The following is a 10093-nucleotide window of genomic DNA, read 5'->3' as shown; positions in this document are numbered from 1 at the left end:
CTTGAAACGGATGGCCAATTTAGGATGCTTTGTGGGATGAAGCGTAAAAGAAAGATGTTTCGTGGTTGGCGTTGCAAATCAAGGCTCATTATGGTTGATGCATCAAATATGAGATATAAAGGTTGGAGTAGTGCTTACCTAGATGGGTCTAGAAGGATTGTTGGTCACTTTATAGTGAATTCACCTTGCTCACCACCCGGATGGGCTAATAATGAGAGTCAACTTCAAGACGGGTGTGAAAACAAATTGTGGGACCCCGGATTACAAGGAGGAAATCAATTTTGGGAGCCCCAAACTTGTGAAGAACTTCATCAACACTTGGTGCAAATGATAAGAAATCTCGAGGCACAATGGAGAACCAAGCATTAGTGGATGTTCCAAGATGGCTTCAAGCACAACCGCCTTGAGAGGAGTTCCCCATAAGTCCAACTTAAGGACAATAAACAAAAGTGCTAGGTGGGAGACACCCCACCATGGTAATATCCTTCCATTTTTCTCTTTGTAAATATTGGTAATTTAGGTTTAATTTCATGTTTTGATTACTTAGTTGAGTTTATTTGGGAGTCTAGCAGGTTAAATAAGGTTTTATGATGTTTTGGTATCTGTTTGGAGGTTTGGAATGCTTGGTTTGGTGCAAAAACATAGAAAATTTTTGAAAAACAGAGCACCATCCACGCGCACGCGCACCCCACGCGTACGCGTGAATCAAGCAATTTCGGCCATCCACGCGCACACGTCATGTACGTGTACACGTGGATTGAGTTTTTCCACCCCTCCATACATTCACCCGAGAGTTGTGCCTGAAGTGTGCCAACCTTGTGCCTCAGGGCACGCGCATGCGTACCTTGCGCGTATGCGTCGACTTTTTACTTTGTCATGCACGCGTACGCGTCAGCCGCGCGTACGCGTCGCTTCCATTTCATCAATCCATGCTTACGCGCACATGATGCGCACACGATGCGCACACGTGGATTGCCCTGTTTCACCTTCTTTTCTTCTCTTCTTTCCATTTCTTTCCTTCTTCTCTTTTCTCTTCTTTTCTTTCTACCCTTCAAACATCATTCGACACTACCAAACACCATGTAACACCATTTCTTTTAGTTAGTTAGTTAGTTTAATTTTTGTTTTCCATTATAAGTGTTGGATTACTAATCTTGTTTACCATTTACTACTGCTTATTACTAATGGGATGTTAGTTTAACATCATTGTTGTTATTGTCATTATTGGATTCCTTTGTTGAGGTTGCAATTTATTACTTGGTCTTGAATTTTTATGTTGAACATTTGTGAATACCAAGTACATGTTACGTTGCCTTTATGCATCTTAACTCTTTGAATTGCATGTTTTGGCCACCATGCATTCATCATCCATTGTTAGGCAATTGTACATTATCAATGCATTTTTTTAGGATGCTTGTTCTAATTGATCATCACCTATTTCATGCATTGAGTTTGTGGAATCGTGAAATTGGATCGAAAGCTTACCTATCGACATATTTTTGAGCTTTCTAAGCTTTGTGGACCATGCTTGCTATGTGATTGATTTTCACTTCTATATCCTTTTTTCTAAGTTCCATAGCATCCATGTGTTTCACTTCTATGTCACTTAGGTGTTGATGTGTCATTGATTGTTGTGTGAGTTTCATATACCATTTTGTTCACTAAATCTACCTACACATCAATCAATGTCCATGCACTATCCAATTTCGCATTGGCTTGATTAATTGCTTGAATGCTTTTATACTTCTTCACTACTTGTTTGGTTGCCCTAACTTATAAGTCTTTTAAAGTATCTCAAGCACACTAGAATGAGTGAAATGTATGCTTTCTTTTGTGTAAATGTGACATAGCTTTTTTATACTAGCGTGTGTGTGCGTGTTCTAAACCGCGCGTAATTTTAGAATCCACACACCTATTTTTCATCAATGTCACACTAATTCACTCGCTCAATTCTAGTGATTCACCTCATTCCAACAATTCACCCTTCGTTGCTTTTGTATCTTCTCATCTTACGGTGTTTATTTTGTTTTTTATGATCGATGCACCATAAGCCAAAATGGAAGCGGAAGAAAGAACACGCAGCAACCGGTTGACCTACCAGCTGAAGGTGGCAACTCGGAAAGTCACCGTACCCCCTTGCTCATTTTTTCAGTGCACCGAGGACGGTGCAAACTTTTAAGTGTGGGGAGGTCGTCCGACCACTCGGCGTTTTTGGGTGACAAGTTTCTAATCCCAACACTTTTGCATTTCATTTTAGGATTCTTAGTTACACTTTCTTATTTTGCATATGTATATAATAAGCTTAGTCAAAATCATGATATTTTCCAAGAATTTTATCTATAAGGCACCCCTATTGATTGAAATTTTTTTTTTTAGAACTTGCTTGAATTATATACTTCGTGGATCATGTTCTGAGCTAAGAACACAAGCATGTGAAATTTGAGCCTAATTGTGTGGTTACATCATACATAACCACTTACTTTCATTCTTGTGTGCATTATTCTCTTTCTATGATTGTAATCCTTGATTTGTTCAATTCTATATGTCCATTATTTTGTGTATACATGCATTTACATGATTGAGGCCATTGTTCGAATAGCTCACTTACCCAAATAGCCTACCTTTTATCTTCCATTGTTAGCCAATTTTGAGCCTATGCTTATCTCATTTGTTCTTAATGTCAGCACATTACAAGCTTAAGTGAAAAATAATAAAAGTTCCTTATTTGGATCTTTGATTAGCTTAGGCTAGTGAGAGTGTTCATCATTTGATTTTGCGAGAGTTGGGAACATTGGGTAGAGATAAAAGTGTGTTTACATTTTTGTTGAAAAATCATGGAAATTGGGTACATACTCATGTATTAATCATGTGTAAACCATATGCATTGATGTTCTTGTATATATTTCTAAAAAAACGAAGAAGAAAGAAAGGAAAGCAATAAGAAGGGAACAAAAATGCCCCAAAGTCAAGGTTCAATAAAAATCAATGCATATGTGTGGTGATCGAAAGGGAATGCATGAGTGTGTGAAAAAGTGAAGAATGGATAGCTAGGTGTTTAGAATTGTATAGGTTGTCATAGGTTAGGTGGGAAGTTTATGTTGATCAAAGATTCAGATCTCTAGCTCATTTGACCATATGCATCCTACCTTGACCCTAGCCCCATTACAACCTATGGGAAAGCCCTCATGATATTTGTATACATGCATGAATTAATTGTTGATTGTTAGATGAAAAACAAATCTTGGAAAGCATGATTAGGGGAGAATTGAGCGAATCAACCCCATACACTTGAGCGACTAGAGCGGATACACATCCGGTGAGGGTTCGATTGCTCAATTACATGTTTCCACCCATGATCATCTTTTCTTGCAAGTTTGGAAAATCTTTTTAATAATTCAATTCAATTGTGGATTTGATTTGACTGCTATGGCTTTAGCCCTTGTACTTAAATATGTTTTCTTGGAAGTTGACTTGTTTTGACCAATTGGACGCATTCATGTAGATAGATTGCATATAGATAGATTGCATTTAGTTAGTTTACATTGAATAAATGTGATACCCCTTTGCTTATTTCTTGATTTTAGCATGAGGACATGCTTAGTTTAAGTGTGGGGAGATTTGATAAATCCCAATTTTTTGGTTTATCTTGTGCTTAATTTGGGGGATTTTATCACCTTTTTCCACATTTATTCAATGAAATAGCATGGTTTTACAATTCTCCCTTGATTTGTGCTTAAGTGTAAAAATATGCTTTTTAGGCCCTAAAGTTGGTGATTTTAATTCACTTTAATTCCATTCGATGACTTGATGTGTTTGTTGAGTAATTTCAGGTTCATAAGGCAAGTATTGGATGGAAGGAATGAAGAAAAAGCATGCAAAGTGGGAGAACTCATAAAGAAATGAAGGAACCGTAAAGCTGTCAAGTCCGACCTCTTCGCACTCAATCGACCATAACTTGAGCACCAAATGAGGCGGTTCTAGTTGCGTTGGAAAGCTAATATCCGGGACTTCAAAATGATATAAAATTTGTTATATGTTGCTTTGCGTTTAGGGGCGCGCATGCGCCATGTACGCGTGCACGTCGATGCTGCTCGTGGCCCACTAAAGTAAAATCGCCCCCAGCGATTTCTGAAGCACTTTGGGCCCAACCCAACTCATTTCTAATGCTATTTCATGCATAATTCAAGTTTGGGCAAAGGAGGAGCAATTGTTTGAAGTTTTAGCATCATGTAGTTTAGTTTCTAGAGAGAGAAGCTCCCTCTTCTCTCTAGAATTAGGATTAGAATTTCTTAGATCTAGGTTTAATTCATGCTTTGATTTACTTTTCCTTTACAATTTCTTATTCTTCTACTCTTTCTCTCTCTAATTTTGTATCTCATTCTTGTAATTGCTTACTTTGTTGTTGATGCACTCTTTCTTCTTCTATTTTCCTTTAATGCAATTTATGATTCATGTTCTTTTATTATTGATTTGCTTTATTGTTGTTTAATTCCTTGAAATTGAGTAGTGTAGATTTACATTCCTTGCAAGTAAAGGCAGGCTATATATATATATATAGTGTTTGATAAAATACTTGGTTGGATTTTACTGTAGATTTTAGTTTTCTTGGCTTTGGTAGAGTAATTAGTGACGCTTGAGTTATCTAATTCCCGTGTTGATTGATAATTAGACGCTACAAATTGATTTGGATACCACTAAAGCTAGTCTTTCCCTTGGGGGTTGGCTAGGACTTGTGGAATCAAATTAATTCATCCACTTGACTTTCCTCCATGGTTAGAGGTTAACTAAGTGGTAGCAATGGATAATTGTGGTCACAATTGAGGAGGATAACTAGGATAGGACTTCTAATTCTCATTCCTTGTCAAGAGATTTCTAGTTGTTAGTTTATTTTCATTGCCATTTACCTTTCATGCCTCTTATCAAAAACCCCAAAACATGCTCCATAACCAATAACAAGGCACTTTATTGCAATTCCTAGGGAGAATGACCCAAGGTTAAATACTTCGGTTTATAGATTTTAGGGGTTTGTACTAGTGACAAACAAAATTTTTGTATGAAAGGACTATTGTTGGTTTAGAAATTATACTTTACAACGAGCTTTCATTTGTGAATTCTAAACCACACGAAAGCCCGCTCATCAGGCACCATACCCACAAAGACTGGGAAAAGATGGAAAGGATGGCCAGTTTTCTAAGTTCCTAGAGATCTTCAGGAGGCTCCAAATCAACATACCATTTGCTGAGGCATTAGAACAGATGCCACTCTATGCCAAATTTTTGAAGGAGCTTATAACCAAAAAGTGAAACTGGAAGGCAAAAGTAACCATAATATTGACTGAAGAATGCAGCGCCATCATACAGAAGAAGCTGCCTCAAAAGCTGAAAGACCTAGGGAGTTTTCAAATCCCCTGCATCATAGGGGACTTTACTATTGAGAAAGCTTTGTGTGATTTAGGAGCTAGCATAAATCTTATGTCCCTAACCATGATGAGAAGGATGAAGATTGAGGAAGCCAAGCCAACAAGAATGGCACTCCAATTGGCTGACAGAACATTTAAGTTTCCACATGGTGTGGTGGAGGACTTGCTAGTGAAAGTAGGAGAATTCATTTTCCTTGCTGATTTCGTTGTGCTGGACAAGGAAGAAGAGGCCAACACGTCAATTATCCTAGGAAGACCATTCCTAGCTACTGCTGGAGCCATCATTGATGTGCAAAAAGGGAAACTAGTCTTGAGGTTGCATGAAGAGAAAATGGTCTTCAACGTCTTTAAAGCAATGAGTTACCCCAAGGAATCCATAGGAGAATGCATGCTGGTAGACACCATGGAATAGATAGTTCAAGAAGTCTTGGAAGAAGAACAATGTAGAGGAACCATTGAGCTGGAACAAGCATCAGATGGAGAACCACCACAAGCAACCATGAAAAACTTAGTCATGCCAACCACCACAAACAACAAAGATGCAAAGTCACCAAAACTAGAGTTGAAAACCTTACCACCCAGCTTGAAATATGCATATATGGGTGCTAACAACACTCACCCAGTGATCATAAATTCAAGTCTGAGCAAGGAACAAGAAGAGGAGCTTATCCAAGTGCTGAGACAACACGAGGATGCCATAGGCTGGACACTTACAGGTTTAAAAGGGATCAGTCCTTCAATGTGTATGCATAAAATCTTACTTGAAGAGGATGCCAAACCTTCAAGACAACAACAAAGGAGGCTGAACCCAACTATGAATGAAGTGGTTCAGAAAGAAGTGCTGAAATTGTGGCAAATAGGGGTGATCTACCCCATCTCAGATAGCCCTTGGGTAAGCCCGGTGCAAGTAGTCCCTAAGAAGGGAGGGATCACTGTTGTGGCAAATGAGAAGAATGAATTGATACCCACAAGGATAGTGACCGGATGGCGTATGTGCATTGACTACCGGAAACTTAATGAAGCCACCCGGAAGGACCACTTTCCCCTACCTTTCATGGACCAGATGCTTGAAAGATTGGAAGGACATGAGTATTATTGCTTCCTGGATGGGTATTCGGGCTACAATAAAATTGTTGTAGACCCCAAGGATCAAGAAAAAACTTCATTTACTTGTCTATATGGTGTCTTTGCTTATAGGAGAATGCCCTTTGGATTGTGCAATGCACCTGCAACATTCCAAAGGTGCATGCTCTCCATTTTTTTAGACATGATTGAGAAGTTCATAAAAGTATTCATGGATGATTTCTCTGTATTTGGGAACTCATGTTCTGATTGCCTATACCATCTTGCTCTTGTGCTAAAAAGGTGTCAAGAAACCAACCTAGTTTTAAACTGGGAGAAATGCCATTTTATGGTGACTGAAGGGGTGGTTCTTGGTCACAAGATTTCAAAAGATGGCATAGAAGTGGACAAGGCAAAAGTGGAAGTAATTGAAAAATTACCTCCACCATGCAATGTCAAAGCAATCAGAAGTTTTTTGGGACATACTGGGTTCTATAGGAGGTTTATCAAAGACTTTTCAAAGATTGCAAAACCCCTTAGCAACCTACTTGTCTCAAATACTCCCTTTGTTTTTGATAGAGAGTGCATGGTAGCCTTTGATGAACTTAAAAAGAAATTCTCCTCTGCACCTATTATAGCACCACCAAGCTGGGATCTTTCCTTTGAACTAATGTGTGATGCATCTGATTTTGTTGTTGGTGCTGTTCTAGGACAGAAGAAAGACAAGCTAGTACATGTTATTTACTATGCTAGCAACGTTCTTAATGAGAATCAAAGGAACTATACCACCACGGAGAAAGAACTTTTAGCCATAGTTTTTGCTTTTGATAAGTTTAGATCATATCTCATTGGCTCAAAAGTAATTGTGTTCACTGATCATGCAGCACTCAAATACTTGCTTACCAAACAATAATCTAAGCCCAGACTAATAAGGTGGATTCTGCTGCTCCAAGAATTTGATATTGAGATTAAAGATAGGAGTGGAACAGAGAACAAGGTAGCTGACCACCTCTCAAGGATCCCACAAGAAGAAGAAATGCAGCAAGTAGCAGTAAATGAAAGCTTCCCTAACGAACAATTGATGATGATTCGAGTAGCCCCTTGGTTTGCAGACATAGCTAACTTCAAGGCTATCGGAGAGCTACCAATTAACATCAATAAGCACATGAGGAGGAAGCTAATCAAGGATGCCAAACACTACATCTGGGATGACCCCTATTTGTTCAAAAAGTGTTGATGGAATCTTAAGAAGGTGTATATCCCATGAAGAAGGGCAAGAAGTGTTATGGCAGTGCCATGGATCCGCATATGGAGGCCACTTCAGTGGAGAAAGAACAGCAGCAAAAGTGCTTCAATCCAGATTTTACTGGCCAACAATATTTAAGGATGCCATGGAAATAGTGTCAAGGTGTGATGAATGCCAAAGAGCTGGTAGTCTAACCAAGAGAAATGAGATGCCACAGCAATTCATACTAGAGCTGGAGCTATTTGATGTATGGGGATTGACTTCATGGGACCCTTTCCAACCTCCTACTCAAATAGCTACATATTGGTGGCTGTTGATTATGTCTCAAGATGGGTAGAAGCCATAGCCACTGCAACAAATGACAACAAAGTTGTGATAAGCTTCTTGAGAAGGAACATCTTCAGCAGATTTGGAGTTCCCAGTACTCTCATTATTAATGGAGGGACACATTTCTGCAACAAACAACTTGAGACACTCCTTCTCAGATATGGAGTAAAGCACAAAGTGGCAACCCCATACCACCCACAGACCAACGGGCAAGCTGAAATCTCCAACAGAAAGCTGAAACGAATCCTTGTAAAAACTGTTGGAAGCTCAAGAAAGGATTGGTCTAAGAAGCTGGATGATGCACTTTGGGCCTACAGGACAGCCTATAAGACTCCCATTGGGATGTCTCCATACCAATTGGTATATGGCAAGGCTTGTCACTTACCAGTTGAACTTGAGCATAGAGCATTTTGGGATCTAAAAATGTTAAACTATGATGAGCAAGCTACTGGAGAAAAGAGATTATTGCAACTCAATGAGCTGGAGGAGTTTAGAAATCAAGCATATGAGAATGCAAAAATCTACAAAGAGAACACAAAAAGGTGGCATGACCAAAAGATAGCAAGAAGGGAGTTCACTGAAGGACAAAAGGTGTTACTCTACAACTCAAGACTCAAGTTCTTCCCTGGGAAACTTAAGTCTCGATGGTCAGGGCCTTTCACCATACTCAAGGTGTTTCCTTATGGTCATGTGGAGCTCATGGAGGACAAGATTCAGAGAACTTTTACTGTCAATAGCCATAGACTCAAACACTACTTGGGAGGCTCCTTAGAGGAGCAGAGAGTGAGATACAAGCTCAGCTAAAGATGAAGGAATGTCAAGCTAATGACAATAAAGAAGCGCTAGTTGGGAGGCACCCCAACACTTTATCGTTTTTGATTTAATTGCTTTTCTTAGAAGTAGTTAAAATCTATTGCTTTAGATAGTTTAATTTTCAGTCTCATATTTGTGTTACATTACCAAATTAGGATTAGTTTACAATTGTATATTAGAAAGGTTGATATTAGATTTGGTAGCTAGATTTTTTACACTCTTTTATTTCTTTCTATTCTGGAATTGTAACTTGATGAAGGCATAACCAATGAGGAGTGAATGGGCTGAGAACTAGCTAAATTGCTAAGTTTGGTGTGGCCTTCCACCCACTTAATCTAGGCTTACAAACAATTAATAGCTTGATCTTGAAGAGTAAGCCCAGAGATTAAGTTTGGTGTGAACACCACCAAGGATCACCTAGCAGCCCAAGTCACCTAATTTGAAAACACTTAATGCTTTGGGTAAGAACATGAACGCGATTTAATGAGTTCAGAGGAATTGGAATCAAAAGAAAATGAAAAGATTGATGTTACTCCATTATTATGAACACATTAAATACACAATGATAGAACCAATTTATTAAGATGGCAAAGAGTTAAGTTTGGTGTCCCAAGGGACACCCATCAGTTGCAATCCAAATCACTCTTGATGAGAAGGAATGTGAAGGGGTTCTTTTGTCATTACTAAATGGTTCAGTTTCAATTTCAGGAGAGAAGATGGGGCCCACATGGTAAACAACTCACAAAGTAAGGAAGTCAAAGTGTACTTGCACTTTGGAACTCAACACATGCAGAAGACATTGTGAGAAAAGAGTTGGCGCATCTTCCCACGCTAGGTGCCACTCCCCAAGTGGGAAAACATTTAACCCTTTTTATTTTCCACCCTTCGAACCACACCATTCACCCATTATAAAAGCCTCACCTCCCCATCTCCTCTCCCACTTCAACAGACCCCAATCACACACGAAGAGCATACACCCCTCACCTTCCTTTCTCTTTTCATATTCTACTATCTCTTTCCTTACTTTCTTTCTTCTTTTTCTTAATTGGGACAATCAAGTCCTAAGTTTAGTGTTGGAGCAAAACCTTATTTTGCTTGCTCTTCCTTGCAACCCACATTTTTTTCACAACCTCAAACACACTCTCTCAACCTAATGGCACCACCAAAAAGCTCAGCCTCAAAGAAAAGAAAAACCAAGGAACCAACCTCTGGATCCTCAAACTCCT

The sequence above is a fragment of the Arachis ipaensis genome, chromosome B01 (assembly GCF_000816755.2).
Source record: "Arachis ipaensis cultivar K30076 chromosome B01, Araip1.1, whole genome shotgun sequence".
NCBI classification, from domain to species: Eukaryota; Viridiplantae; Streptophyta; class Magnoliopsida; order Fabales; family Fabaceae; genus Arachis; species Arachis ipaensis.
This window is presented reverse-complemented; position numbering follows the sequence as displayed.